The sequence below is a fragment of the Lissotriton helveticus genome, chromosome 7 (assembly GCF_964261635.1).
Source record: "Lissotriton helveticus chromosome 7, aLisHel1.1, whole genome shotgun sequence".
NCBI classification, from domain to species: domain Eukaryota; kingdom Metazoa; phylum Chordata; class Amphibia; order Caudata; family Salamandridae; genus Lissotriton; species Lissotriton helveticus.
Window position 1 is genome coordinate 1,953,079,909 of NC_136068.1, and position 25,691 is coordinate 1,953,105,599.

The following is a 25,691-nucleotide window of genomic DNA, read 5'->3' on the forward strand; positions in this document are numbered from 1 at the left end:
CATATGCTGCACAACCTATTATTAATGAATTTAATGAATTAAATTCGTAATCAATACTTTTTTTATTATTCCTCAATTTTAACATAAAGTCTTCAATCCTTTCTTCACTCTGTTATATTTCAATCCATTGTATCCATTAGCTTTGTTCCTTAGCCTTTCAAAAAACACAGGAGAATCCTTGTTTCCTTATGCCACGTTTTTAATGCAAATCACCCAATACATTTTGGGAAAATGCCCTTCTCAAGGGGTTTCGTGGCACTAATTAATTCGACCTTTTATAAACATCTAATTCGGGAAAAGCATCCCACGGCTCAACTGCATTTCGCTCCCTCTTCTCACTTCAGGGAAAGCTTAACTGAAAGCTGGCAAATGCTCGCTTTAATCACCCCACTCCTTATCGGCTGTGTTCCCACGTGACTAGCTACCTCGCACTGAACTTCTCGCCCAACTGCTGAGGTGCACACGAGGATCACATGAGGTATACACGAGGATCACATGAGGTATATATGAGGATCATATCAGGTGCACTCAAGGCTCAAAAAGTATACATAGGCTGTCCTGTTTTAGGTTTAAACCTATAATAACTGATAAAACTTAATTGAAAGGGAAATAGCCTTCACTAAATATATAAACACCGAAAAAACACCTGCACAATCACTAACTTAATGCCATTCAAAGAAAGGAAAAGGAGTCATTTTTATTTCTTCCTGAAGGGGCCATACAATTTAACTTTGTTATACAAGCTAGCAGCAAGAAAGACTGGGCTAACATTATTCTGTTTGAGTTTTTTGTTAAGGGAGGTCTCTAAAATATTGTTTCATCTTCATTTTGCGTTTTTTTAGTTTTGTGGTCTTTGATCTAAGATGCAGGGTTTAGAAGCATGTTTTAGGTCTTATTCAATTATTTTATAAACTGTAGAGAATCAGGAAATATCAAAATCATATTTGATATTTTGGCTGCGTTCAATTCTTTCACTGATCAGTAAAATGCCTGGTTTCATAAGAATCTTTCCCAATATAGGCCATCACATTTACCCACAGAGAATGGGTAAGAACCCATGATACATCAGCCCCCTTTTTTAGTGAGTCTGCATTGATAGTAGGTGAGTTTCCAAACATCCCAGGCTATAAACATTCAATGAGTTGTGTAGTGACCGGTATATATGAAAAACATGCATCACCAAGCATCTGGGATAGTGGTGAAAACATGACACCAGACTTTTGGAAAAAATGGAACGCAGTGTCACTTGGAATGCAGCTGAAAACAGTTATTTCCAAGTTCAGCTAAGATTGGAGTGATATTGTTTGTAATTGCAATGATTCAGCTACGTATGTGAAAAAGTTGTGTTGTGTGATGACCTGTCAAAATTGATACCTGAGCTGAAATGCATCCCTGTAAAAGATCCTTGCCGCTTGTTAGATGGTATGTTGAAAGCATCTTTGCAGTCTTCAAGGTTAATGAAGAATGCTATTGACTTTTTACTCCATTCTGTTTCACTGTTTTGTTATGTGCGGGAACTAAAACGCAAATATTTCTCATTTTGTGCTTTGTGTGGCATCAAAGAAAAAGTAATACAAACTTTGTCCCTTAGCGATGGTTCTCAGTCCCAGGAGCTATGAATGCTACATTACCAATGTGGCAACCGTTTACAGAAACTTGCTGAGTGATGATGCCAAAGGTACGAAATGTGAGGATCTTCGGACGCATATTGATAGTGATGTGAAAAAGAACACTCTACTGCATTCTTAGACTTTTACATGAAAAAATAACTGTTGTAGTGGACATAATAAAAAACACTAGAGTCTGAAAGCACCCTTGTCTACCATGTGTTCAGCATAATTGATGTAGATTTCAAACATCTCCTTGAGAGTAGGCTGGCAACACTTGTAATGACTTTGTCGCTGCAGCATTCCATGTTAGAGTGCTTGCCACTTGGTAAGCAAAGTAATGTTGAGGAGCAATTCAGGAATTTTTATTTTACAATGAGAAATGGTTTGCAATTATGCATAGAAGTGTCCCTTCGCCAACCACGGCATTTGAAGTCAAGAAAAACTCACTACAGTACTCTGCACAAGTTAGAGATCCCTTCCATAAAGGGGAATTTTCTCCGGAGTTTCAAAAGTGCTGCTTAATTTCTGACCACTTCAATAACTCGGAGGACATATGCACTCAGTTCAACATATTTGTTGCCGAACCTGCCCTGAGAATCACAATCTTCAGGTGCACCAGTGTTGGCATGGAAAGCTATGTCAGTGGCCAGAGTTAGCAAATTGTGTACAGGTTGTTTTGGCATTACCCGTCTCAATTGCCAATGTTGAGAGGGCCTTTTCACAGAAAAAGTTTACATGGGAAGGAAAGAGCAAGCGCGCATGACCAATGACTCACTGAAGAAGTATTGTATGGAGTACTACAATAAGTTTGATTTGTAAAAATGTATTTGGACCTCATATACACTGTACGTACACAGGGCCTCAGTTATGAGAAGTGAAACATCGCTGTGTAAAAACAGCGATGCGTCACTTCTCAGTGCGCCCTCCTTGCAACATGATTGATGCATCATATTTACTGTATGACGCATCATGTCGCAAGGAGTTACAGATATGTCAGTATTTCTGTATGGCGCAAAAGTGACGCATTGCTGGACTGTGTCACAAAAGTGATGCAACTCCAGCAATGCGTCCTTTCACATGGGGCAAGCACCCTGTTAAAGGGCCTGCGTCAGTCTTTTGCCTGCTGTGAGGCAAAACGGAAGATATTGACGCATTTGCACCCTAGAAGTGGTGCAGTGAAATCTGGTAGATTTCACTGCGTCACTTCTACGAGGCTTACTTACGTGGGAATGCCACACCCTGCATAAATTATACCTGACACAGACATAATGTAACTCACGGGTTTACAAAGTGGCGCATCTGCTTAGATGTGTCACATTGTAAATAGGGCACAACTGGAGCCATGTGTTACGCCTCTGATGCGTCACAAAAAGTGACGCAACGGAAGCGCAAAACTGTTTCAAGGCCTCATAAATAAGGCCCACTGTCTATATACCATGCACCATCGGTGCAGAAAGCAAGCAATAATGAAAGCAAAACATTTCACAAACACTGGAAAACACTGTTTCTGTTGTTTTTAATGGGTCAAAAATGTGTAACCACTGATAACCACTGTTTTTTAAGCTCTTGAAATCACTTGAAAACATTGAAAAAAAACATCAGAATTTACCAAAAATAGAAACTGAAAACAGGAAAGCCAAGGTATACATGAGGCTCACATGAGGTGTACACAAGGCCCAACTGAGGTATACACGAGGCTCACATGAGGTGTACTCTAGGGTCATATAAGGTGCACACAAGGCTCACTTGAGGTGTACACGCAGCTCACGTGAGATATACACAAGGCTCACATGAGGTATACACCAGGCTCGAATGAGGCGTACACGAGGCTCACATGAGGTGCACACGAGGCTCAGATGAGGTATACATGAGGCTTACATGAGGTGTACACATGGCTCAAACGAGTTGTACCCTAGGGTTACATAAGGTAAAAAAACTAGAGTCTGAAAACACCCTTGTGTACCAAGAGTTCAAAAAGGTACATATGAGGCTCACATGAGCTGTACACAAGGCTCACATGAGGTGTACACAAGGCTCACACGAGGTGCACATGAGGCTGAAATGAGGTATACACGAGGCTCACAAGATGTGTACATGAGGCTCACATGAGATATAAGCGAGACTCACATGAGGCGTAACGAGGCTCACATGATGTATACACGAGGCTCAAATGAGTACACGAGGGTCACATGAGGTGCACACTAGGCTCACACTGATCTAAAATTAGATCTGACCTGAGTCAAGTGAGGTCCACATAGGCTCATGTAAGCTCTGTACATGCTCATGTGAGATCTGAGCAAGGATCAAATAGCGCGTGCACAAAGCTCATACAAGGTATTAATATAGCTCAAGTAAGGCCAAAACGCAGTTCTTATGAGGCGACCAAGGACGCGACAGGAGGCTCACAGCAAGTTCACGACTCATCCTGGCCTTCATTCATGAGGCTCACTCCAGCTCACATGAGGCTCACAGCAAGTTCACAACTCATCCTGGGCTTCATTCATGAGGCTCATTTCAGCTCACATGAGGCTCACAGCAAGTTCACGACTCATCCTAGGCTTCATTCATGAGGCTCTGTCCCAGCTCACGAGGTTCACAGAAAGCTCAAACCTCATCCTGGGCTTCATTCATGAGGCTCACTCCCAGCTCACATGAGGCTCACAGCAAGTTCACGACTCATCCTAGGCTTCATTCATGAGGCTCTGTCCCAGCTCACGAGGTTCACAGAAAGCTCACACCTCATCCTGGGCTTCATTCATGAGGCTCACTCCCAGCTCACATGAGGCTCACAGCAAGTTCACGACTCATCCTGGCCTTCATTCATGAGTCTCACTCCAGCTCACATGAGGCTCACAGCAAGTTCACGACTCATCCTAGGCTTCATTCATGAGGCTCACTACCAGCTCACATGAGGCTCACAGGAAGTTCACAACTCATCCTGGGCTTCATTCATGAGGCTCATTTCAGCTCACATGAGGCTCACAGCAAGTTCACGACTCATCCTAGGCTTCATTCATGAGGCTCACTCCCAGCTCACATGAGGCTCACAGCAAGTTCACGACTCATCCTAGGCTTCATTCATGAGGCTCTGTCCCAGCTCACATGAGGCTCACAGGAAATTCACAACTCATCCTGGGCTTCATTCATGAGGCTCTGTCCCAGCTCACATGAGGCTCACAGCAACTTCACAACTCATCCTGGGCTTCATTCATGAGGCTCACTCCAGCTCACATGAGGCTCACAGGAAGTTCACGATTCATCCTGGGCTTCATTCATGAGGCTCACTCCAGCTCACATGAGTCTCACAGCAAGTTCACGACTCGTCCTAGGCTTCATTCATGAGGCTCACTCCCAGCTCACATGAGGCTCACAGGAAGTACACGACTCATCCTAGGCTTCATTCATGAGGCTCACTCCAGCTCACATGAGGCTCACAGCAAGTTCACGACTCATCCTGGCCTTCATTTATGAGTCTTACTCCAGCTCACATCAGGCTCACAGCAAGTTCACAACTCATCCTGGGCTTCATTCATGAGGCTCACTCCAGCTCACATGAGGCTCACAGCAAGTTCACAACTCATCCTGGGCTTCATTCATCAGGCTCACTCCCAGCTCACAAGGCTCACAGCAAGTTCACGACTCATCCAGGCCTTCATTCATGAGGCTCACTCCCAGCTCACATGAGGCTGACAGCAAGTTCACAACTCATCCTGGCCTTCATTCATGAGGCTCACTCCCAGCTCACATGAAGCTTACAGGAAGTTCACGACTCATCCTGGCCTTCATTCATGAGGGTCCCTCCCAGCTCACATGAGGCTCACAGCAAGTTCACGACTCATTCTGGGCTTCATTCATGAGAGTCCCTCCCAGCTCACATGAGGCTCACAGCAAGTTAACGACTCATCCTAGGCTTCATTCATGAGGGTCCCTCCCAGCTCACGTGAGGCTCACAGCAAGTTCACGACTCATCCTGGCCTTCATTCATGAGGGTCCCTCCCAGCTCACATGAGGCTCACAGCAAGTTCACAACTCATCCTGGGCTTCGTTCATGAGGGTCCCTCCCAGCTCACATGAGGCTCACAGCAAGTTCACGACTCATTCTGGGCTTCATTCATGAGGCTCACTCCCAGCTCACATGAGGCTCACAGCAAGTTCACGACTCATCCTAGGCTTCATTCATGAGGCTCTGTCCCAGCTCACGAGGTTCACAGAAAGCTCACACCTCATCCTGGGCTTCATTCATGAGGCTCACTCCCAGCTCACATGAGGCTCACAGCAAGTTCACGACTCATCCTGGCCTTCATTCATGAGGCTCACTCCAGCTCACATGCGGCTCACAGCAAGTTCACGACTCATCCTAGGCTTCATTCATGAGGCTCACTCCCAGCTCACATGAGGCTCACAGGAAGTTCACAACTCATCCTGGGCTTCATTCATGAGGCTCATTTCAGCTCACATGAGGCTCACAGCTAGTTCACGACTCATCCTAGGCTTCGTTTATAAGGCTCTGTCCCAGCTCACATGAGGCTCACAGCAAGTTCGTGACTCATCCTAGGCTTCATTCACGAGGCTCACTCCTGCTCACATGCGGCTCACAGCAAGTTCACGACTCATCCTGGCCTTCATTCATGAGGCTCACTCCAGCTCACATGAGGCTCACAGGAAGTTCACAACTCATCCTGGCCTTCATTCATGAGGCTCACTCCAGCTCACATGAGGCTCACAGCAAGTTCACGACTCATCCTGGCCTTCATTCATGAGGCTCACTCCAGCTCACATGAGGCTCACAGCAAGTTAACAAATCATCCTGGGCTTCATTCACGAGGCTCACACCAGCTCACATGAGGCTCACAGCAAATTCACAACTCATCCTGGGCTTCATTCATGAGGCTCACTTCAGCTCACATGAGGCTCACAGCAAGTTCACAACTCATCCTGGGCTTCATTCATCAGGCTCACTCCCAGCTCACAAGGCTCACAGCAAGTTCACGACTCATCCAGGCCTTCATTCATGAGGCTCACTCCCAGCTCACATGAGGCTGACAGCAAGTTCACAACTCATCCTGGCCTTCATTCATGAGGCTCACTCCCAGCTCACATGAGGCTTACAGGAAGTTCACGACTCATCCTGGCCTTCATTCATGAGGGTCCCTCCCAGCTCACATGAGGCTCACAGCAAGTTCACGACTCATTCTGGGCTTCATTCATGAGAGTCCCTCCCAGCTCACATGAGGCTCACAGCAAGTTCACGACTCATCCTAGGCTTCATTCATGAGGGTCCCTCCCAGCTCACGTGAGGCTCACAGCAAGTTCACGACTCATCCTGGCCTTCATTCATGAGGGTCCCTCCCAACTCACATGAGGCTCACAGCAAGTTCACGACTCATCCTGGGCTTCGTTCATGAGGGTCCCTCCCAGCTCACATGAGGCTCACAGCAAGTTCACGACTCATTCTGGGCTTCATTCATGAGGCTCACTCCCAGCTCACATGAGGCTCACAGCAAGTTCACGACTCATCCTAGGCTTCATTCATGAGGCTCTGTCCCAGCTCACGAGGTTCACAGAAAGCTCACACCTCATCCTGGGCTACATTCATGAGGCTCACTCCCAGCTCACATGAGGCTCACAGCAAGTTCACGACTCATCCTGGCCTTCATTCATGAGGCTCACTCCAGCTCACACGAGGCTCACAGCAAGTTCACGACTCATCCTGGCCTTCATTCATGAGGCTCACTCCAGCTCACATGAGGCTCACAGCAAGTTCACGACTCATCCTAGGCTTCATTCATGAGGCTCACTCCCAGCTCACATGAGGCTCACAGGAAGTTCACAACTCATCCTGGGCTTCATTCATGAGGCTCATTTCAGCTCACATGAGGCTCACAGCAAGTTCACGACTCATCCTAGGCTTCGTTCATGAGGCTCTGTCCCAGCTCACTTGAGGCTCACAGCAAGTTCGCGACTCATCCTAGGCTTCATTCACGAGGCTCACTCCTGCTCACATGCGGCTCACAGCAAGTTCACGACTCATCCTGGCCTTCATTCATGAGGCTCACTCCAGCTCACATGAGGCTCACAGCAAGTTCACGACTCATCCTGGCCTTCATTCATGAGGCTCACTCCAGCTCACATGAGGCTCACAGCAAGTTAACAAATCATCCTGGGCTTCATTCATGATGCTCACTCCAGCTCACATGAGGCTCACAGCAAATTCACAACTCATCCTGGGCTTCATTCATGAGGCTCACTCCAGCTCACATGAGGCTCACAGCAAGTTTACGACTCATCCTAGGCTTCATTCATGAGGGTCCCTCCCAGCTCACATGAGGCTCACAGGAAGTACACGACTCATCCTGGGCTTCATTCATGAGGCTCACTCCCAACTCACATGAGGCTCACAGGAAGTTCACGACTCATCCTGGCCTTCATTCATGAGGCTCACTCCCAGCTCACATGAGGCTCACAGGAAGTTCACGACTCTTCCTAGGCTTCATTCATGAGGGTCCATCCCAGCTCACAACAGGCTCACAGGAAATTCATGACTCATCCTGGGCTTCATTCATGAGGCTCACTCCAGCTCACATGAGGCTCACAGCAAGTTCACAACTCATCCTGGGCTTCATTCATGAGGCTCACTCCAGCTCACATGAGGCTCACAGCAAGTTCACAACTCATCCTAGGCTTCATTTATGAGGCTCACTCCTGCTCACATGAGGCTCACAGCAAGTTCACGACTCATCCTGGGCTTCATTCCTGAGGCTCACTCCAGCTCACATCAGGCTCACAGCAAGTTCACAACTCATCCTAGGCTTCATTTATGAGGCTCACTCCTGCTCACATGAGGCTCACAGCAAGTTCACGACTCATCCTGGGCTTCATTCCTGAGGCTCAATCCTCGGCTCACGAGGTTCAAGGAAGTTTATGACTCATCCTGGGCTTTATTCATGAGGCTCACTCCAGCTCACATGAGGCTCACAACTTATCCTGGGCTTCATTCATGAGGCTCACTCCAGCTCACATGAGGCTCACAGCAAGTTCACGACTCATCCTAGGCTGGATGTATGACATTACAACTCATACTTTTACCACGCATGCTTTTACATCGCAGTTTTTACAAAGCATACCATTACAACGCATAGCGCTTTGGGGTGCTGGATAGTGAATAGTTTAATTTACTATTCCAACTTCAGTCCCCGTGGACACTAGGGAAGGTGTTGGAAAGTAAATTAAATCTATTCCCTATCCTAGAGCGCCCCCCAGCGCAATGCGTTGTAATGGTTTGCGTTGTAAAAGTTGCGATGTAAAGGCACTGCGTGGTAAAAGTTGCGTTGTAAAGGATGTTTCCCTCCTAGGCTTCATTCATGAGGCTCACTCCCAGCTCACATGAGGCTCACAGGAAGTTCACGACTCATCCTGGCTTCATTCATGAGGGTCCCTCCCAGCTCACATGAGGCTCACAGCAAGTTCACAACTCATCCTGGGCTTCATTCATGAGGCTCACTCCCAGCTCACATGAAGCTTACAGGAAGTTCACGACTCATCCTGGCCTTCATTCATGAGGGTCCCTCCCAGCTCACATGAGGCTCACAGCAAGTTCACGACTCATTCTGGGCTTCATTCATGAGAGTCCCTCCCAGCTCACATGAGGCTCACAGCAAGTTAACGACTCATCCTAGGCTTCATTCATGAGGGTCCCTCCCAGCTCACGTGAGGCTCACAGCAAGTTCACGACTCATCCTGGCCTTCATTCATGAGGGTCCCTCCCAGCTCACATGAGGCTCACAGCAAGTTCACAACTCATCCTGGGCTTCGTTCATGAGGGTCCCTCCCAGCTCACATGAGGCTCACAGCAAGTTCACGACTCATTCTGGGCTTCATTCATGAGGCTCACTCCCAGCTCACATGAGGCTCACAGCAAGTTCACGACTCATCCTAGGCTTCATTCATGAGGCTCTGTCCCAGCTCACGAGGTTCACAGAAAGCTCACACCTCATCCTGGGCTTCATTCATGAGGCTCACTCCCAGCTCACATGAGGCTCACAGCAAGTTCACGACTCATCCTGGCCTTCATTCATGAGGCTCACTCCAGCTCACATGCGGCTCACAGCAAGTTCACGACTCATCCTAGGCTTCATTCATGAGGCTCACTCCCAGCTCACATGAGGCTCACAGGAAGTTCACAACTCATCCTGGGCTTCATTCATGAGGCTCATTTCAGCTCACATGAGGCTCACAGCTAGTTCACGACTCATCCTAGGCTTCGTTTATAAGGCTCTGTCCCAGCTCACATGAGGCTCACAGCAAGTTCGTGACTCATCCTATGCTTCATTCACGAGGCTCACTCCTGCTCACATGCGGCTCACAGCAAGTTCACGACTCATCCTGGCCTTCATTCATGAGGCTCACTCCAGCTCACATGAGGCTCACAGGAAGTTCACAACTCATCCTGGCCTTCATTCATGAGGCTCACTCCAGCTCACATGAGGCTCACAGCAAGTTCACGACTCATCCTGGCCTTCATTCATGAGGCTCACTCCAGCTCACATGAGGCTCACAGCAAGTTAACAAATCATCCTGGGCTTCATTCACGAGGCTCACACCAGCTCACATGAGGCTCACAGCAAATTCACAACTCATCCTGGGCTTCATTCATGAGGCTCACTCCAGCTCACATGAGGCTCACAGCAAGTTCACAACTCATCCTGGGCTTCATTCATCAGGCTCACTCCCAGCTCACAAGGCTCACAGCAAGTTCACGACTCATCCAGGCCTTCATTCATGAGGCTCACTCCCAGCTCACATGAGGCTGACAGCAAGTTCACAACTCATCCTGGCCTTCATTCATGAGGCTCACTCCCAGCTCACATGAGGCTTACAGGAAGTTCACGACTCATCCTGGCCTTCATTCATGAGGGTCCCTCCCAGCTCACATGAGGCTCACAGCAAGTTCACGACTCATTCTGGGCTTCATTCATGAGAGTCCCTCCCAGCTCACATGAGGCTCACAGCAAGTTCACGACTCATCCTAGGCTTCATTCATGAGGGTCCCTCCCAGCTCACGTGAGGCTCACAGCAAGTTCACGACTCATCCTGGCCTTCATTCATGAGGGTCCCTCCCAGCTCACATGAGGCTCACAGCAAGTTCACGACTCATCCTGGGCTTCGTTCATGAGGGTCCCTCCCAGCTCACATGAGGCTCACAGCAAGTTCACGACTCATTCTGCGCTTCATTCATGAGGCTCACTCCCAGCTCACATGAGGCTCACAGCAAGTTCACGACTCATCCTAGGCTTCATTCATGAGGCTCTGTCCCAGCTCACGAGGTTCACAGAAAGCTCACACCTCATCCTGGGCTACATTCATGAGGCTCACTCCCAGCTCACATGAGGCTCACAGCAAGTTCACGACTCATCCTGGCCTTCATTCATGAGGCTCACTCCAGCTCACACGAGGCTCACAGCAAGTTCACGACTCATCCTGGCCTTCATTCATGAGGCTCACTCCAGCTCACATGAGGCTCACAGCAAGTTCACGACTCATCCTAGGCTTCATTCATGAGGCTCACTCCCAGCTCACATGAGGCTCACAGCAAGTTCACGACTCATCCTAGGCTTCATTCATGAGGCTCACTCCCAGCTCACATGAGGCTCACAGCAAGTTCACGACTCATCCTAGGCTTCATTCATGAGGCTCACTCCCAGCTCACATGAGGCTCACAGGAAGTTCACAACTCATCCTGGGCTTCATTCATGAGGCTCATTTCAGCTCACATGAGGCTCACAGCAAGTTCACGACTCATCCTGGCCTTCATTCATGAGGCTCACTCCAGCTCACATGAGGCTCACAGCAAGTTCACGACTCATCCTGGCCTTCATTCATGAGGCTCACTCCAGCTCACATGAGGCTCACAGCAAGTTAACAAATCATCCTGGGCTTCATTCATGATGCTCACTCCAGCTCACATGAGGCTCACAGCAAATTCACAACTCATCCTGGGCTTCATTCATGAGGCTCACTCCAGCTCACATGAGGCTCACAGCAAGTTTACGACTCATCCTAGGCTTCATTCATGAGGGTCCCTCCCAGCTCACATGAGGCTCACAGGAAGTACACGACTCATCCTGGGCTTCATTCATGAGGCTCACTCCCAACTCACATGAGGCTCACAGGAAGTTCACGACTCATCCTGGCCTTCATTCATGAGGCTCACTCCCAGCTCACATGAGGCTCACAGGAAGTTCACGACTCTTCCTAGGCTTCATTCATGAGGGTCCATCCCAGCTCACAACAGGCTCACAGGAAATTCATGACTCATCCTGGGCTTCATTCATGAGGCTCACTCCAGCTCACATGAGGCTCACAGCAAGTTCACAACTCATCCTGGGCTTCATTCATGAGGCTCACTCCAGCTCACATGAGGCTCACAGCAAGTTCACAACTCATCCTAGGCTTCATTTATGAGGCTCACTCCTGCTCACATGAGGCTCACAGCAAGTTCACGACTCATCCTGGGCTTCATTCCTGAGGCTCACTCCAGCTCACATCAGGCTCACAGCAAGTTCACAACTCATCCTAGGCTTCATTTATGAGGCTCACTCCTGCTCACATGAGGCTCACAGCAAGTTCACGACTCATCCTGGGCTTCATTCCTGAGGCTCAATCCTCGGCTCACGAGGTTCAAGGAAGTTTATGACTCATCCTGGGCTTTATTCATGAGGCTCACTCCAGCTCACATGAGGCTCACAACTTATCCTGGGCTTCATTCATGAGGCTCACTCCAGCTCACATGAGGCTCACAGCAAGTTCACGACTCATCCTAGGCTGGATGTATGACATTACAACTCATACTTTTACCACGCATGCTTTTACATCGCAGTTTTTACAAAGCATACCATTACAACGCATAGCGCTTTGGGGTGCTGGATAGTGAATAGTTTAATTTACTATTCCAACTTCAGTCCCCGTGGACACTAGGGAAGGTGTTGGAAAGTAAATTAAATCTATTCCCTATCCTAGAGCGCCCCCCAGCGCAATGCGTTGTAATGGTTTGCGTTGTAAAAGTTGCGATGTAAAGGCACTGCGTGGTAAAAGTTGCGTTGTAAAGGATGTTTCCCTCCTAGGCTTCATTCATGAGGCTCACTCCCAGCTCACATGAGGCTCACAGGAAGTTCACGACTCATCCTGGCTTCATTCATGAGGGTCCCTCCCAGCTCACATGAGGCTCACAGCAAGTTCACAACTCATCCTGGGCTTCATTCATGAGGCTCACTCCCAGCTCACATGAAGCTTACAGGAAGTTCACGACTCATCCTGGCCTTCATTCATGAGGGTCCCTCCCAGCTCACATGAGGCTCACAGCAAGTTCACGACTCATTCTGGGCTTCATTCATGAGAGTCCCTCCCAGCTCACATGAGGCTCACAGCAAGTTAACGACTCATCCTAGGCTTCATTCATGAGGGTCCCTCCCAGCTCACGTGAGGCTCACAGCAAGTTCACGACTCATCCTGGCCTTCATTCATGAGGGTCCCTCCCAGCTCACATGAGGCTCACAGCAAGTTCACAACTCATCCTGGGCTTCGTTCATGAGGGTCCCTCCCAGCTCACATGAGGCTCACAGCAAGTTCACGACTCATTCTGGGCTTCATTCATGAGGCTCACTCCCAGCTCACATGAGGCTCACAGCAAGTTCACGACTCATCCTAGGCTTCATTCATGAGGCTCTGTCCCAGCTCACGAGGTTCACAGAAAGCTCACACCTCATCCTGGGCTTCATTCATGAGGCTCACTCCCAGCTCACATGAGGCTCACAGCAAGTTCACGACTCATCCTGGCCTTCATTCATGAGGCTCACTCCAGCTCACATGCGGCTCACAGCAAGTTCACGACTCATCCTAGGCTTCATTCATGAGGCTCACTCCCAGCTCACATGAGGCTCACAGGAAGTTCACAACTCATCCTGGGCTTCATTCATGAGGCTCATTTCAGCTCACATGAGGCTCACAGCTAGTTCACGACTCATCCTAGGCTTCGTTTATAAGGCTCTGTCCCAGCTCACATGAGGCTCACAGCAAGTTTGTGACTCATCCTAGGCTTCATTCACGAGGCTCACTCCTGCTCACATGCGGCTCACAGCAAGTTCACGACTCATCCTGGCCTTCATTCATGAGGCTCACTCCAGCTCACATGAGGCTCACAGGAAGTTCACAACTCATCCTGGCCTTCATTCATGAGGCTCACTCCAGCTCACATGAGGCTCACAGCAAGTTCACGACTCATCCTGGCCTTCATTCATGAGGCTCACTCCAGCTCACATGAGGCTCACAGCAAGTTAACAAATCATCCTGGGCTTCATTCACGAGGCTCACACCAGCTCACATGAGGCTCACAGCAAATTCACAACTCATCCTGGGCTTCATTCATGAGGCTCACTCCAGCTCACATGAGGCTCACAGCAAGTTCACAACTCATCCTGGGCTTCAATCATCAGGCTCACTCCCAGCTCACAAGGCTCACAGCAAGTTCACGACTCATCCAGGCCTTCATTCATGAGGCTCACTCCCAGCTCACATGAGGCTGACAGCAAGTTCACAACTCATCCTGGCCTTCATTCATGAGGCTCACTCCCAGCTCACATGAGGCTTACAGGAAGTTCACGACTCATCCTGGCCTTCATTCATGAGGGTCCCTCCCAGCTCACATGAGGCTCACAGCAAGTTCACGACTCATTCTGGGCTTCATTCATGAGAGTCCCTCCCAGCTCACATGAGGCTCACAGCAAGTTCACGACTCATCCTAGGCTTCATTCATGAGGGTCCCTCCCAGCTCACGTGAGGCTCACAGCAAGTTCACGACTCATCCTGGCCTTCATTCATGAGGGTCCCTCCCAGCTCACATGAGGCTCACAGCAAGTTCACGACTCATCCTGGGCTTCGTTCATGAGGGTCCCTCCCAGCTCACATGAGGCTCACAGCAAGTTCACGACTCATTCTGGGCTTCATTCATGAGGCTCACTCCCAGCTCACATGAGGCTCACAGCAAGTTCACGACTCATCCTAGGCTTCATTCATGAGGCTCTGTCCCAGCTCACGAGGTTCACAGAAAGCTCACACCTCATCCTGGGCTACATTCATGAGGCTCACTCCCAGCTCACATGAGGCTCACAGCAAGTTCACGACTCATCCTGGCCTTCATTCATGAGGCTCACTCCAGCTCACACGAGGCTCACAGCAAGTTCACGACTCATCCTGGCCTTCATTCATGAGGCTCACTCCAGCTCACATGAGGCTCACAGCAAGTTCACGACTCATCCTAGGCTTCATTCATGAGGCTCACTCCCAGCTCACATGAGGCTCACAGCAAGTTCACGACTCATCCTAGGCTTCATTCATGAGGCTCACTCCCAGCTCACATGAGGCTCACAGCAAGTTCACGACTCATCCTAGGCTTCATTCATGAGGCTCACTCCCAGCTCACATGAGGCTCACAGGAAGTTCACAACTCATCCTGGGCTTCATTCATGAGGCTCATTTCAGCTCACATGAGGCTCACAGCAAGTTCACGACTCATCCTAGGCTTCGTTCATGAGGCTCTGTCCCAGCTCACTTGAGGCTCACAGCAAGTTCGCGACTCATCCTAGGCTTCATTCACGAGGCTCACTCCTGCTCACATGCGGCTCACAGCAAGTTCACGACTCATCCTGGCCTTCATTCATGAGGCTCACTCCAGCTCACATGAGGCTCACAGCAAGTTCACGACTCATCCTGGCCTTCATTCATGAGGCTCACTCCAGCTCACATGAGGCTCACAGCAAGTTAACAAATCATCCTGGGCTTCATTCATGAGGCTCACTCCCAGCTCACATGAGGCTCACAGCAAGTTCACGACTCATCCTAGGCTTCATTCATGAGGCTCACTCCCAGCTCACATGAGGCTCACAGCAAGTTCACGACTCATCCTAGGCTTCATTCATGAGGCTCACTCCCAGCTCACATGAGGCTCACAGGAAGTTCACAACTCATCCTGGGCTTCATTCATGAGGCTCATTTCAGCTCACATGAGGCTCACAGCAAGTTCACGACTCATCCTAGGCTTCGTTCATGAGGCTCTGTCCCAGCTCACTTGAGGCTCACAGCAAGTTCGCGACTCATCCTAGGCTTCATTCACGAGGCTCACTCCTGCTCACATGCGGCTCACAGCAAGTTCACAACTCATCCTGGCCTTCATTCATGAGGCTCACTCCAGCTCACATGAGGCTCACAGCAAGTTCACGACTCATCCTGGCCTTCATTCATGAGGCTCACTCCAGCTCACATGAGGCTCACAGCAAGTTAACAAATCATCCTGGGCTTCATTCATGAGGCTCACTCCAGCTCACATGAGGCTCACAGCAAGTTTACGACTCATCCTAGGCTTCATTCATGAGGGTCCCTCCCAGCTCACATGAGGCTCACAGGAAGTACACGACTCATCCTGGGCTTCATTCCTGAGGCTCACTCCTGCTCACATGAGGCTCACAGGAAGTTCACAACTCTTCCTAGGCTTCATTCATGAGGGTCCATCCCAGCTCACAACAGGCTCACAGGAAATTCATGACTCATCCTGGGCTTCATTCATGAGGCTCACTCCAGCTCACATGAGGCTCACAGCAAGTTCACAACTCATCCTGGGCTTCATTCATGAGGCTCACTCCAGCTCACATGAGGCTCACAGCAAGTTCACAACTCTTCCTAGGCTTCATTTATGAGGCTCACTCCTGCTCACATGAGGCTCACAGCAAGTTCACGACTCATCCTGGGCTTCATTCCTGAGGCTCACTCCAGCTCACATCAGGCTCACAGCAAGTTCACAACTCATCCTAGGCTTCATTTATGAGGCTCACTCCTGCTCACATGAGGCTCACAGCAAGTTCACGACTCATCCTGGGCTTCATTCCTGAGGCTCAATCCTCGGCTCACGAGGTTCAAGGAAGTTTATGACTCATCCTGGGCTTTATTCATGAGGCTCACTCCAGCTCACATGAGGCTCACAACTTATCCTGGGCTTCATTCATGAGGCTCACTCCAGCTCACATGAGGCTCACAGCATGTTCACGACTCATCCTAGGCTGGATGTATGACATTACAACTCATACTTTTACCACGCATGCTTTTACATCCCAGTTTTTACAAAGCATACCATTACAACGCATAGCGCTTTGGGGTGCTGGATAGTGAATAGTTTAATTTACTATTCCAACTTCAGTCCCCGTGGACACTAGGGAAGGTGTTGGAAAGTAAATTAAATCTATTCCCTATCCTAGAGCGCCCCCCAGCGCAATGCGTTGTAATGGTTTGCGTTGTAAAAGTTGCGATGTAAAGGCACTGCGTGGTAAAAGTTGCGTTGTAAAGGATGTTTCCCTCCGAAGCTTTATTCATGAGGCTCACTCCCAGCTCACATGAGGCTCACAGGAAGTTCACGACTCATCCTGGCTTCATTCATGAGGGTCCCTCCCAGCTCACATGAGGCTCACAGCAAGTTCACAACTCATCCTGGGCTTCATTCATGAGGCTCACTCCCAGCTCACATGAGGCTCACAGGAAGTTCACGACTCATCCTGGCTTCATTCATGAGGCTCACTCCAGCTCACATGAGGCTCACAGCAAGTTCACGACTCATACTAGGCTGGATGTATGACATTACAACACATGCTTTTACCACGCATGCTTTTACATCGCAGTTTTTACAAAGCATACCATTACAACGCATAGCGCTTTGGGGTGCTGGATAGTGAATAGTTTAATTTACTATTCCAACTTCAGTCCCCGTGGACACTAGGGAAGGTGTTGGAAAGTAAATTAAATCTATTCCCTATCCTAGAGCGCCCCCCAGCGCAATGCGTTGTAATGGTTTGCGTTGTAAAAGTTGCGATGTAAAGGCACTGCGTGTTAAAAGTTGCGTTGTAAAGGATGTTTCCCTCCTAGGCTTCATTCATGAGGGTCACTCCCAGCTCACATGAGGCTCACAGGAAGTTCACGACTCATCCTGGCTTCATTCATGAGGCTCACTCCAGCTCACATGAGGCTCACAGCAAGTTCACGACTCATCCTGGGCTTCATTCATGAGGCTCTGTCCCAGCTCACGAGGTTCACAGTAAGTTCACGACTCATCCTGGGCTTCATTCATGAGGCTCACTCCAGCTCACATTAGGCTCACAGTAAGTTCACGACTCATCCTGGGCTTCATTCATGAGGCTCACTCCCAGCTCACATGAGGCTCACAGCAAGTTCACGACTCATCCTGGCCTTCATTCATGAGGCTCACTCCAGCTCACATGAGGCTCACAGCAAGTTCACGACTCATCCCAGGCTTCATTCATGAGGCTCACTACCAGCTCACATGAGGCTCACAGGAAGTTCACAACTCATCCTGGGCTTCATTCATGAGGCTCATTTCAGCTCACATGAGGCTCACAGCAAGTTCACGACTCATCCTAGGCTTCATTCATGAGGCTCACTCCCAGCTCACATGAGGCTCACAGCAAGTTCACGACTCATCCTAGGCTTCATTCATGAGGCTCTGTCCCAGCTCACATGAGGCTCACAGGAAATTCACAACTCATCCTGGGCTTCATTCATGAGGCTCTGTCCCAGCTCACATGAGGCTCACAGCAACTTCACAACTCATCCTGGGCTTCATTCATGAGGCTCACTCCAGCTCACATGAGGCTCACAGGAAGTTCACGATTCATCCTGGGCTTCATTCATGAGGCTCACTCCAGCTCACATGAGTCTCACAGCAAGTTCACGACTCGTCCTAGGCTTCATTCATGAGGCTCACTCCCAGCTCACATGAGGCTCGCAGCAAGTTCACGACTCATCCTGGCCTTCATTTATGAGTCTTACTCCAGCTCACATCAGGCTCACAGCAAGTTCACAACTCATCCTGGGCTTCATTCATGAGGCTCACTCCAGCTCACATGAGGCTCACAGCAAGTTCACAACTCATCCTGGGCTTCATTCATCAGGCTCACTCCCAGCTCACAAGGCTCACAGCAAGTTCACGACTCATCCAGGCCTTCATTCATGAGGCTCACTCCCAGCTCACATGAGGCTGACAGCAAGTTCACAACTCATCCTGGCCTTCATTCATGAGGCTCACTCCCAGCTCACATGAAGCTTACGGGAAGTTCACGACTCATCCTGGCCTTCATTCATGAGGGTCCCTCCCAGCTCACATGAGGCTCACAGCAAGTTCACGACTCATTCTGGGCTTCATTCATGAGAGTCCCTCCCAGCTCACATGAGGCTCACAGCAAGTTAACGACTCATCCTAGGCTTCATTCATGAGGGTCCCTCCCAGCTCACGTGAGGCTCACAGCAAGTTCACGACTCATCCTGGCCTTCATTCATGAGGGTCCCTCCCAGCTCACATGAGGCTCACAGCAAGTTCACAACTCATCCTGGGCTTCGTTCATGAGGGTCCCTCCCAGCTCACATGAGGCTCACAGCAAGTTCACGACTCATTCTGGGCTTCATTCATGAGGCTCACTCCCAGCTCACATGAGGCTCACAGCAAGTTCACGACTCATCCTAGGCTTCATTCATGAGGCTCTGTCCCAGCTCACGAGGTTCACAGAAAGCTCACACCTCATCCTGGGCTTCATTCATGAGGCTCACTCCCAGCTCACATGAGGCTCACAGCAAGTTCACGACTCATCCTGGCCTTCATTCATGAGGCTCACTCCAGCTCACATGCGGCTCACAGCAAGTTCACGACTCATCCTAGGCTTCATTCATGAGGCTCACTCCCAGCTCACATGAGGCTCACAGGAAGTTCACAACTCATCCTGGGCTTCATTCATGAGGCTCATTTCAGCTCACATGAGGCTCACAGCTAGTTCACGACTCATCCTAGGCTTCGTTCATGAGGCTCTGTCCCAGCTCACATGAGGCTCACAGCAAGTTCGTGACTCATCCTAGGCTTCATTCACGAGGCTCACTCCTGCTCACATGCGGCTCACAGCAAGTTCACGACTCATCCTGGCCTTCATTCATGAGGCTCACTCCAGCTCACATGAGGCTCACAGGAAGTTCACAACTCATCCTGGCCTTCATTCATGAGGCTCACTCCAGCTCACATGAGGCTCACAGCAAGTTCACGACTCATCCTGGCCTTCATTCATGAGGCTCACTCCAGCTCACATGAGGCTCACAGCAAGTTAACAAATCATCCTGGGCTTCATTCACGAGGCTCACACCAGCTCACATGAGGCTCACAGCAAATTCACAACTCATCCTGGGCTTCATTCATGAGGCTCACTCCAGCTCACATGAGGCTCACAGCAAGTTCACAACTCATCCTGGGCTTCATTCATCAGGCTCACTCCCAGCTCACAAGGCTCACAGCAAGTTCACGACTCATCCAGGCCTTCATTCATGAGGCTCACTCCCAGCTCACATGAGGCTGACAGCAAGTTCACAACTCATCCTGGCCTTCATTCATGAGGCTCACTCCCAGCTCACATGAGGCTTACAGGAAGTTCACGACTCATCCTGGCCTTCATTCATGAGGGTCCCTCCCAGCTCACATGAGGCTCACAGCAAGTTCACGACTCATTCTGGGCTTCATTCATGAGAGTCCCTCCCAGCTCACATGAGGCTCACAGCAAGTTCACGACTCATCCTAGGCTTCATTCATGAGGGTCCCTCCCAGCTCACGTGAGGCTCACAGCAAGTTCACGACTCATCCTGGCCTTCATTCATGAGGGTCCCTCCCAGCTCACATGAGGCTCACAGCAAGTTCACGACTCATCCTGGGCTTCGTTCATGAGGGTCCCTCCCAGCTCACATGAGGCTCACAGCAAGTTCACGACTCATTCTGGGCTTCATTCATGAGGCTCACTCCCAGCTCACATGAGGCTCACAGCAAGTTCACGACTCATCCTAGGCTTCATTCATGAGGCTCTGTCCCAGCTCACGAGGTTCACAGAAAGCTCACACCTCATCCTGGGCTACATTCATGAGGCTCACTCCCAGCTCACATGAGGCTCACAGCAAGTTCACGACTCATCCTGGCCTTCATTCATGAGGCTCACTAGAGCGCACACGAGGCTCACAGCAAGTTCACGACTCATCCTGGCCTTCATTCATGAGGCTCACTCCAGCTCACATGATGCTCACAGCAAGTTCACGACTCATCCTAGGCTTCATTCATGAGGCTCACTCCCAGCTCACATGAGGCTCACAGCAAGTTCACGACTCATCCTAGGCTTCATTCATGAGGCTCACTCCCAGCTCACATGAGGCTCACAGCAAGTTCACGACTCATCCTAGGCTTCATTCATGAGGCTCACTCCCAGCTCACATGAGGCTCACAGGAAGTTCACAACTCATCCTGTGCTTCATTCATGAGGCTCTTTTCAGCTCACATGAGGCTCACAGCAAGTTCACGACTCATCCTAGGCTTCGTTCATGAGGCTCTGTCCCAGCTCACATGAGGCTCACAGCAAGTTCGCGACTCATCCTAGGCTTCATTCACGAGGCTCACTCCTGCTCACATGCGGCTCACAGCAAGTTCACGACTCATCCTGGCCTTCATTCATGAGGCTCACTCCAGCTCACATGAGGCTCACAGCAAGTTCACGACTCATCCTGGCCTTCATTCATGAGGCTCACTCCAGCTCACATGAGGCTCACAGCAAGTTAACAAATCATCCTGGGCTTCATTCATGAGGCTCACTCCAGCTCACATGAGGCTCACAGCAAATTCACAACTCATCCTGGGCTTCATTCATGAGGCTCACTCCAGCTCACATGAGGCTCACAGCAAGTTTACGACTCATCCTAGGCTTCATTCATGAGGGTCCCTCCCAGCTCACATGAGGCTCACAGGAAGTACACGACTCATCCTGGGCTTCATTCATGAGGCTCACTCCCAACTCACATGAGGCTCACAGGAAATTCACGACTCATCCTGGCCTTCATTCATGAGGCTCACTCCCAGCTCACATGAGGCTCACAGGAAGTTCACGACTCTTCCTAGGCTTCATTCATGAGGGTCCATCCCAGCTCACAACAGGCTCACAGGAAATTCATGACTCATCCTGGGCTTCATTCATGAGGCTCACTCCAGCTCACATGAGGCTCACAGCAAGTTCACAACTCATCCTGGGCTTCATTCATGAGGCTCACTCCAGCTCACATGAGGCTCACAGCAAGTTCACAACTCATCCTAGGCTTCATTTATGAGGCTCACTCCTGCTCACATGAGGCTCACAGCAAGTTCACGACTCATCCTGGGCTTCATTCCTGAGGCTCACTCCAGCTCACATCAGGCTCACAGCAAGTTCACAACTCATCCTAGGCTTCATTTATGAGGCTCGCTCCTGCTCACATGAGGCTCACAGCAAGTTCACGACTCATCCTGGGCTTCATTCCTGAGGCTCAATCCTCGGCTCACGAGGTTCAAGGAAGTTTATGACTCATCCTGGGCTTTATTCATGAGGCTCACTCCAGCTCACATGAGGCTCACAACTTATCCTGGGCTTCATTCATGAGGCTCACTCCAGCTCACATGAGGCTCACAGCAAGTTCACGACTCATCCTAGGCTGGATGTATGACATTACAACTCATACTTTTACCACGCATGCTTTTACATCGCAGTTTTTACAAAGCATACCATTACAACGCATAGCGCTTTGGGGTGCTGGATAGTGAATAGTTTAATTTACTATTCCAACTTCAGTCCCCGTGGACACTAGGGAAGGTGTTGGAAAGTAAATTAAATATATTCCCTATCCTAGAGCGCCCCCCAGCGCAATGCGTTGTAATGGTTTGCGTTGTAAAAGTTGCGATGTAAAGGCACTGCGTGGTAAAAGTTGCGTTGTAAAGGATGTTTCCCTCCTAGGCTTCATTCATGAGGCTCACTCCCAGCTCACATGAGGCTCACAGGAAGTTCACGACTCATCCTGGCTTCATTCATGAGGGTCCCTCCCAGCTCACATGAGGCTCACAGCAAGTTCACAACTCATCCTGGGCTTCATTCATGAGGCTCACTCCCAGCTCACATGAGGCTCACAGGAAGTTCACGACTCATCCTGGCTTCATTCATGAGGCTCACTCCAGCTCACATGAGGCTCACAGCAAGTTCACGACTCATACTAGTATGGATGTATGACATTACAACACATGCTTTTACCACGCATGCTTTTACATCGCAGTTTTTACAAAGCATACCATTACAACGCATAGCGCTTTGGGGTGCTGGATAGTGAATAGTTTAATTTACTATTCCAACTTCAGTCCCCGTGGACACTAGGGAAGGTGTTGGAAAGTAAATTAAATCTATTCCCTATCCTAGAGCGCCCCCAGCGCAAAGCGTTGTACCGGTTTGCGTTGTAAAAGTTGCGATGTAAAGGCACTGCGTGGTAAAAGTTGCGTTGTAAAGGATGTTTCCCTCCTAGGCTTCATTCATGAGGGTCACTCCCAGCTCACATGAGGCTCACAGGAAGTTCACGACTCATCCTGGCTTCATTCATGAGGCTCACTCCAGCTCACATGAGGCTCACAGCAAGTTCACGACTCATCCTGGGCTTCATTCATGAGGCTCTGTCCCAGCTCACGAGGTTCACAGTAAGTTCACGACTCATCCTGGGCTTCATTCATGAGGCTCACTCCAGCTCACATTAGGCTCACAGTAAGTTCACGACTCATCCTGGGCTTCATTCATGAGGCTCACTCCCAGCTCACATGAGGCTCACAGCAAGTTCACGACTCATCCTGGCCTTCATTCATGAGGCTCACTCCAGCTCACATGAGGCTCACAGCAAGTTCACGACTCATCCCAGGCTTCATTCATGAGGCTCACTACCAGCTCACATGAGGCTCACAGGAAGTTCACAACTCATCCTGGGCTTCATTCATGAGGCTCATTTCAGCTCACATGAGGCTCACAGCAAGTTCACGACTCATCCTAGGCTTCATTCATGAGGCTCACTCCCAGCTCACATGAGGCTCACAGCAAGTTCACGACTCATCCTAGGCTTCATTCATGAGGCTCTGTCCCAGCTCACATGAGGCTCACAGGAAATTCACAACTCATCCTGGGCTTCATTCATGAGGCTCTGTCCCAGCTCACATGAGGCTCACAGCAACTTCACAACTCATCCTGGGCTTCATTCATGAGGCTCACTCCAGCTCACATGAGGCTCACAGGAAGTTCACGATTCATCCTGGGCTTCATTCATGAGGCTCACTCCAGCTCACATGAGTCTCACAGCAAGTTCACGACTCGTCCTAGGCTTCATTCATGAGGCTCACTCCCAGCTCACATGAGGCTCGCAGCAAGTTCACGACTCATCCTGGCCTTCATTTATGAGTCTTACTCCAGCTCACATCAGGCTCACAGCAAGTTCACAACTCATCCTGGGCTTCATTCATGAGGCTCACTCCAGCTCACATGAGGCTCACAGCAAGTTCACAACTCATCCTGGGCTTCATTCATCAGGCTCACTCCCAGCTCACAAGGCTCACAGCAAGTTCACGACTCATCCAGGCCTTCATTCATGAGGCTCACTCCCAGCTCACATGAGGCTGACAGCAAGTTCACAACTCATCCTGGCCTTCATTCATGAGGCTCACTCCCAGCTCACATGAAGCTTACAGGAAGTTCACGACTCATCCTGGCCTTCATTCATGAGGGTCCCTCCCAGCTCACATGAGGGTCACAGCAAGTTCACGACTCATTCTGGGCTTCATTCATGAGAGTCCCTCCCAGCTCACATGAGGCTCACAGCAAGTTAACGACTCATCCTAGGCTTCATTCATGAGGGTCCCTCCCAGCTCACATGAGGCTCACAGCAAGTTCACAACTCATCCTGGGCTTCGTTCATGAGGGTCCCTCCCAGCTCACATGAGGCTCACAGCAAGTTCACGACTCATTCTGGGCTTCATTCATGAGGCTCACTCCCAGCTCACATGAGGCTCACAGCAAGTTCACGACTCATCCTAGGCTTCATTCATGAGGCTCTGTCCCAGCTCACGAGGTTCACAGAAAGCTCACACCTCATCCTGGGCTTCATTCATGAGGCTCACTCCCAGCTCACATGAGGCTCACAGCAAGTTCACGACTCATCCTGGCCTTCATTCATGAGGCTCACTCCAGCTCACATGCGGCTCACAGCAAGTTCACGACTCATCCTAGGCTTCATTCATGAGGCTCACTCCCAGCTCACATGAGGCTCACAGGAAGTTCACAACTCATCCTGGGCTTCATTCATGAGGCTCATTTCAGCTCACATGAGGCTCACAGCTAGTTCACGACTCATCCTAGGCTTCGTTCATGAGGCTCTGTCCCAGCTCACATGAGGCTCACAGCAAGTTCGTGACTCATCCTAGGCTTCATTCACGAGGCTCACTCCTGCTCACATGCGGCTCACAGCAAGTTCACGACTCATCCTGGCCTTCATTCATGAGGCTCACTCCAGCTCACATGAGGCTCACAGGAAGTTCACAACTCATCCTGGCCTTCATTCATGAGGCTCACTCCAGCTTACATGAGGCTCACAGCAAGTTCACGACTCATCCTGGCCTTCATTCATGAGGCTCACTCCAGCTCACATGAGGCTCACAGCAAGTTAACAAATCATCCTGGGCTTCATTCACGAGGCTCACACCAGCTCACATGAGGCTCACAGCAAATTCACAACTCATCCTGGGCTTCATTCATGAGGCTCACTCCAGCTCACATGAGGCTCACAGCAAGTTCACAACTCATCCTGGGCTTCATTCATCAGGCTCACTCCCAGCTCACAAGGCTCACAGCAAGTTCACGACTCATCCAGGCCTTCATTCATGAGGCTCACTCCCAGCTCACATGAGGCTGACAGCAAGTTCACAACTCATCCTGGCCTTCATTCATGAGGCTCACTCCCAGCTCACATGAGGCTTACAGGAAGTTCACGACTCATCCTGGCCTTCATTCATGAGGGTCCCTCCCAGCTCACATGAGGCTCACAGCAAGTTCACGACTCATTCTGGGCTTCATTCATGAGAGTCCCTCCCAGCTCACATGAGGCTCACAGCAAGTTCACGACTCATCCTAG